The sequence below is a fragment of the Chanos chanos genome, chromosome 1 (assembly GCF_902362185.1).
Source record: "Chanos chanos chromosome 1, fChaCha1.1, whole genome shotgun sequence".
Taxonomy (NCBI): Eukaryota; Metazoa; Chordata; class Actinopteri; order Gonorynchiformes; family Chanidae; genus Chanos; species Chanos chanos.
Window position 1 is genome coordinate 7,896,328 of NC_044495.1, and position 6,790 is coordinate 7,903,117.

Below are 6,790 nucleotides of genomic sequence, written 5' to 3' on the forward strand. Positions count from 1 at the left end.
AAAAAAAATTTAGCCCTCATCCTCAGTGATTTGAACCACTTTAAAGAGCGAGTTAAAATGCATGTTGAAGCAGGACTTTGGTGCTGGAGCAGGCAGAAAGATAGTCCAATAAAACCCCTTTGCCTCCAGAGGTCCAGCTGCGGTCCCTCCTAACAGCCTCGTAAAGGCGGGCTTTTATTAAAAACGCCTCTGTATGAGCTGTCACTCACAAGATGCCAGACAGTACATGCCTGTATATTTATACTGATTCAGGTCACATCTTGATGGCTTTTCCCGACAGCGGTAAAACAAACACACAGAGGAGATGTGTTTGTTTATGAAATTTCCTGTTGTCATGGCGGCTTTTAATCCCACCGAACAGCGAAGCAGGTACATGGGTGTATGTGTGTGTGTGTGTGTGATGGATGAGGTTCTGGTCTCTCAGCTTGGCTTTTTTTTTAGCGAGTGAGAGAGAAATGGTGTTAGACTATGAAAATGAACCCAGGGTGATGGAGTGACCTGCCACGGTCTAATGTGCACGTGTCCAGACCTTTTTTGTTTTTCTTTTTCCTTTTTTTTTTTTTTTTTAAACATATGATCATCTGAAGACTTGCCTCAAAATATACTTCAGGGACATCACTTACGAATTTGCATTATTGCATTACAGATTTGATTTTTACCCCTCTTTCTTTCTTTCTTTCTTTCTTTCTTTCTTTCTTTCTTTCTTTCTTTCTTTCTTTCTCTGCCTCTCTCCCCCCTCTCTCTGTCTCTCTCTCTTTCTGTCTCTTCTCCTCTTTTTACCATACAGTTTCCTAAAGGTCACAGTTCTCTCAGACCATATTTTCCATTTTGATTCCGTTGCTCGTTTTGATTGAAATAGTCTGGTTGTCATTTGGCCAGACAGCTCATGGGGACTGCAGTGCCAGAGTTCCCTGTCTGTCTGTCTGTTTGCCCAGGCCTGGAGTGACACACCCTGTCGAACCTCTGCTTGTCTTTCAGATGTCTGTCTGACCCTCCCATTGCTGTTCTTCACCGTCCAACCTCATCCAAAATAAAAATGCCATGCCAAAGTTATATTTAGTGTAGAATAAGGGTCAGATCTAAGCGTAGGCAGGGAGGTTCACATGAGTTTATGACTCTCTCTCTCTCACTCTCTCTCTCTCTCTCTCTCTCTCTCTGCCTCCATAGGTTTTTTTTTTTTGAAGTGAGGGATTCATTGGCAGTCAGGACTCCCATTAAAGGGACACGGTGGAGTCAACAGCTGTTCATAACACGCCACGCACGGGTCAGCCAGCATTAACAGAGAAATTTTTTTTAACTCTCATATTTAGAAAAGTAAGCATGAAAACGGAACCTGTTTCCCATCCTCTGCAATTGCAGTGAAGGGTTGAATGTGCTACGAAAACCCTCAAAAGACAAGAAAATAAGCATTCAGAGTGCTGGAACAGCCCGTTACCAACCCAGTTCAAAATGACTTTCCAGGGTTTTTCTCGCCGCACTCCCCCACAGAGAAGCACTGTGCTAGCTTTTCGAAAGGCTTGCAGCTCACTGACAAGCCTCGGTTCATATCGTCACATTCCCATGGTTTAGTTACAGCCCTTTAGCGAAGCGGCTAACGCATACGTACGGCTGCATGTCCCAGAGGGTAATACAAGGGGCTATCCCCCTTCTTAAACAGTAGTCGAGGTAGCCTCAGTCCTTTTCTCTGGGAGGGCTGCTGGAGAACTGCGAGGAATTTGACGAATTTCCCGTTCCAGAGGTCTCACAATGTGAGCTTGTCCACTTATCCCTAAGGGCAGATGACAAAGAGCAGGTGAGAAAGTCATAAATAGTAACCTCGTAAATCCTGCGCTCTATTTGTCAGCTCTTGTTGCTACAAATAACCTTTGGTCTCCCCATTCTGAATTAAAAATGACATCAGATAAGACATGCGTGTGTAGATTCCAGCCTATGATTTAAGTAAGCCTTGAAAACATTCTACTCAATGGAAACTTAAAACCGGTTCTTAACAATCCAAAAACAGCACGGAGGAATCTTATTTTAGAAATAATTACGCTCCTCCAAACTGTGAATAATATGAGCTCTGTTTTTCATGGGGTTTTACCTGCCACTTCAGTTTGATTAAGTATATTTACTCTTGATTCCGGATAGTAAAAGATGACCTCATCTATCCTGTATTACAAATATTTAGTGAAAACGGGAAAATGGGCTCTCATCTCCTATGCTAAGTCTTAGCTGAGTCATACTCAGACACAATGTAAAAAAAAGTTAAGCTGTAGTAAATTTAAAGGCATCCTTTTTTTAGCTTTTAGGGCAACTTTTCGAGTAGGTGAGTACATTCCTAATACGCATGTTTACTCGAAAAAAGCTTTGATGTGAGTTGGCTTATGATGTTAAGTGAACCGAACTTTTTAGTTTTGTTCTACAGTAGCAGTTTCATGATTGTAAAAGACTATAATAACAGCCATTAATTTGTACCCGTCAGCTCAACATCGCAGATCTTGGAAGGGGGTCTTCAATAAAAAGCAAATGTTTGAGTATATATGTGTGTGTGTGTGTGTGTGTGTTTTTTTCTCATTTCAAAAACAGTACCAGAAAATGGAGCTGTAAACCCAGCATAAACACTCTGAGAGCCAGATACCATAGCCACAATATATCCCATACCTCTGAGGAGGAGCGAGACTGAGAACATCAAACCGTAGATGGTTAAACAAGTGCTTCCATTTTCCATTCTGTAGCACCAAACATTCCAACGTAATTCAGTACATCTGCAGCTCATCAAGAGGTTATGCATGCTTTCTTTTTTGGAGTATGATATTTGCACCTACATGACCATTACTGGAATAGCCATAACATGATGGTTTGAAGTGTCTGGATGGATTTAAAGAGCTCGGATATCTTCCCAACAATCAACCGCTCTCCTGTTACACACTCGAAGGAAACCACCACATTCCTTGCAAGGTTTTAATTCACTTGGAGGGAAATGCAATTTGTCAAAGATTAGCAACTATAAAGGCTTAAATTACTTGTTAGGCACTCAGGTTTTTTTTTTTTTTTTGTAAAAAAAAAATGTTTTAAAAATGTAAAATTTCTGTTTCGATTATGAAAAGTTTAAATATTAGTAATTGTTATTCATAGGTTTCATTTTCTCTTTACATCAAGAGATTCTAACTGACTGATTAAGAGTTTTGTCCTTCTTTAGACAAAAATGAATTCATTTTTATGAGACATTGAGTGAGGTTTTGACAAAATACCAATGTGCACTTCATGACTTTTTGCAAGGATCATATAACAGTTTTATTGTTAGTTTCGCCCCGTTGCAGTAATTGATGATCCCTGGCCAAAAGGTCATTGACCCCTTTGTGGAACTTTATCACTGTGCCCTTGAGGAACACTTCTCTGTAATTGCACTGTGGAAGTTTTAGGGGAAATTCTAGGTCAGGGGATTGTGAACAATAAAACTAACACTGCCAGTAATAAATGCTATTAGACCTACACCATTCTGACTTCTGTGGTCAAATTACATTTCAAAGGCCTTGTGTGATCTTCAATATTTCTGAATTAAAATCAGGATAAAACAAAAAGATTTACAAGAAACACAGCTGCAGTTGCCAGTACCTTTGGTGATTAACAGCTGCATTTTTTTTAATGCTGGAATACTCTGTATTAGACATATAATTTGCAGTGGGAAATCTGTCATCAGCTTTAATCCAACTTTAATCCAATGGTCTCGTTCGAGTCCGTTAATTATACCTGCGCACAATAGGCAGCATAGGTGGATATGACACACACAGTTAAATGTGCAGCCATGTCTTGAAGGGGAAGCCGTAAAAAACGATGGTTACTTTAATTGCAGCGCCTGGGTGGTCCTACCACACATCCACGAACCCTGAGCCAACGCTGCCGACTGGAGATAGGAAGGAACGGCTGCGTGAAGCGCTGGAGCCGTCGCCTGTGTCCTAAAATTACCCCCGCTGCAGCCGCAAGCTCAAATCATCCCCTGGCATTCTCAGCTGATCTCAGTCGGCGTTATGGCTTCAGACCCCCGCGGACCAGGCTGGAAACAACTCCACCACAGCTGCTGGGTAAAGGTCAGCTAAAGCCCCCCCCCCCCCCCCCCCCGTCCCCCCCGTCCCCTGTACCTTGGAGTGCGTCCGACGAAGTGCGGGGAGACAACATTTTTTCGGAATGGACACCTCCGACTTCCTTCCTTCCGAACTTAAGGCAAAGAGGAAGTGGGAGGGCTCTTTCCTTGAGCGCGTGCCCAGTTTTATTGTGATTGCCATGATGCAGATGTTGATGATTTCACGCTTTAGCATCATTACCCCTCTGCTGCTACATGTATTATACCACTATTTCTTGTCAGAGTTTCCATGGAGATTTACAGTTAGTCTTAGTGTGATATATACATTTGGCTTCTCTGGCTTGATTCTGATTCAATTTGACCAGTCTGCACACTCATTTTCAAGGAATCAGACAAGAATGCATGAAGGACCTAGTGCCTTGACAGATACATTTGTAAAAAGAAATCTAACAGAGTTACCCTAAAGACGCAAACTTTAAAGCTGACTTTGCCATAGCCTCTATGAAACTTTCTCCAGCAAACACGTGAAGTTATTTTGTTTATTCTCATCCATCATGCAGAACTGAAAACATGGCATCGCTAAGAACAACCTTCTGACGTTGCGACAAACCCTCGGAAATTCAAAAAGAAAATAGAACAATGACTTTAATTTCAAATTTTTGTTTCATATTTCGGAGCATGTGATGTAAAACACATTTTGATTGTCTTTTCATGTCAGCTTTAAGTGAACCCAAATTTGTTTTGTTTTTTTTTAGGCCTCCGAGAACAGTATTCTGTTTTTATGTTTACTGACTTCCATGTGGATTGTTACCATGGTAACTTTATTTTGCAGTAGACCCCCTCACACACTGTTTATACATACAGCATTGTCTGTGATGTAGATTTATACACATACTCCAGGCTTCTCGGGTATGATATTACCAATTTAGGATATGTAGCGTCACGTTGTGCAGTGTAAAAGGTCAGGATGATCTAGTGTGCAATAAGCATGAAACTTAAAAAACATGAGTGGTTTTGATTCTAAGTGAAATACACGTGTGTTTCACAAACTCTGAGTCATACAACACCCTCAGAATAGTACAGGAAAATATTATTCACACACACACACACACACACACACACAAACTTATCTTGGATACAAATTAAACTTATAGTGGTCTAGTAGTCTGTGATTTTGGTATGAGGTCTGGTTGTCAAATTATGACACACAGCTATGTGAGAGAAAGATTATTGTGTTGTGGGCACACACCCCCACCCCCCACCCTCTCCAGCTTGCCCTGGTCTGCAGCCAGTTGCGCTGGGTTCTCTGGTCGACGTCTGTGGAGAAGGGAAAGCCAGAAGTCAGCAGATGAGGACTTGGTGGTTGAGGAGTGGGGAACCAGAGAGAATGTGATGTTAGTGGTGATGATGGGGGACCCCCTAATTGTACTGTAAACACAGCTGTTGATCCAGATTCAAAAGTGGGGCAGAAATTGCACAGCCTCACATATACATATATATACATATATATATATATACACACACACACACCAGTACAGATGGTAGAGAGCTGGTAAAAAGATGTCTGGTGTGCTGCTTTTTAACGTGACGCAGGTTGGTAATCGAGTTACGTTTCAGAGGCGATAAAAACACGGCCACTGCCGAGGCATTTTTAAACCGTTTTACAGCCGCTTTACCCAGCGACATAACACAATAATAATACGTCATAAAACCTTCCATGAGTAAGTTAATCATCTTTAAAATGACCCAATATCACGGCATAATAACCTGAAATAACTGAGAGTCATTCTGAATTGGCTTTAAGGCGTAGCTTTGGAGAGAGCTTACAGTGGGCAGTTAGACATCAGTGTACATGTTTATAAAGCAGGGGTCTCAAACTCCGGTCCTGGAGGGCCGGGGTCCTGCTGATTTTTGTTTTCACCTCTTAGTTACCTGTTGATTTTCACCTTGAAAACGGGTGTTGACACTCTTCAGCCAATCAGAGATTCTATTTAGTTGGTCTACAAGAAAAACAACAGGACCGGAGTTTGACACCCCTGTTATAAAGTAAAAGAGCTTTGTAAAGAGGCAAAATGTTTCATCAGTACCACTGCTTTTAGCCAATGCAAGCAAATGTTTGTCTCCACAGAACTTAGAATGACTTCAAACAATTGATTGAAATAATTACTTTAAAATGATACATAATTCAGATGTTGTTGGTTTATGTGGCTTTTATATATACCAAAGCCATTTCATTAGAGTATTTATGCTGGCGGATTGAGTAACTGCATTGTATAGTGAAAAAAAAACATACAGTTTCAATTAAACAACATACCTTTCTTCTAAAAGAGGATGCATTTGTTTCTAATTGAACGCTCATATAATTAAACTCAACTTTTATTGGGAAAATTAAAAAGCGCCCAGCACAGCATAATCTCACCCATCATGAAACATGTGTTTTTCCTTAATGCTGATTACCTTTGCTTCTGACGAGCTCCCACACAGCGAGCTTTTCCTCTCCACCAGAACCCGGTTCCCTCAGACTGCAGGGTTTAGATCCGATCGGATCGGCCCGTCCCCCTCGGCCTAAGCAATGCTTTCCACTTCAAAAGCCCTAGCTCCAGTCCGACTGAGCCTCAAAGGCCCCGGGCCAGAGGGGACTGTGACCGGTAAGGAGCCTGTATAATTACTTTGACAGGAGGGATACAAAAGACAGGCCGTAGATTTACACTTAAGCAGATGTAAAGC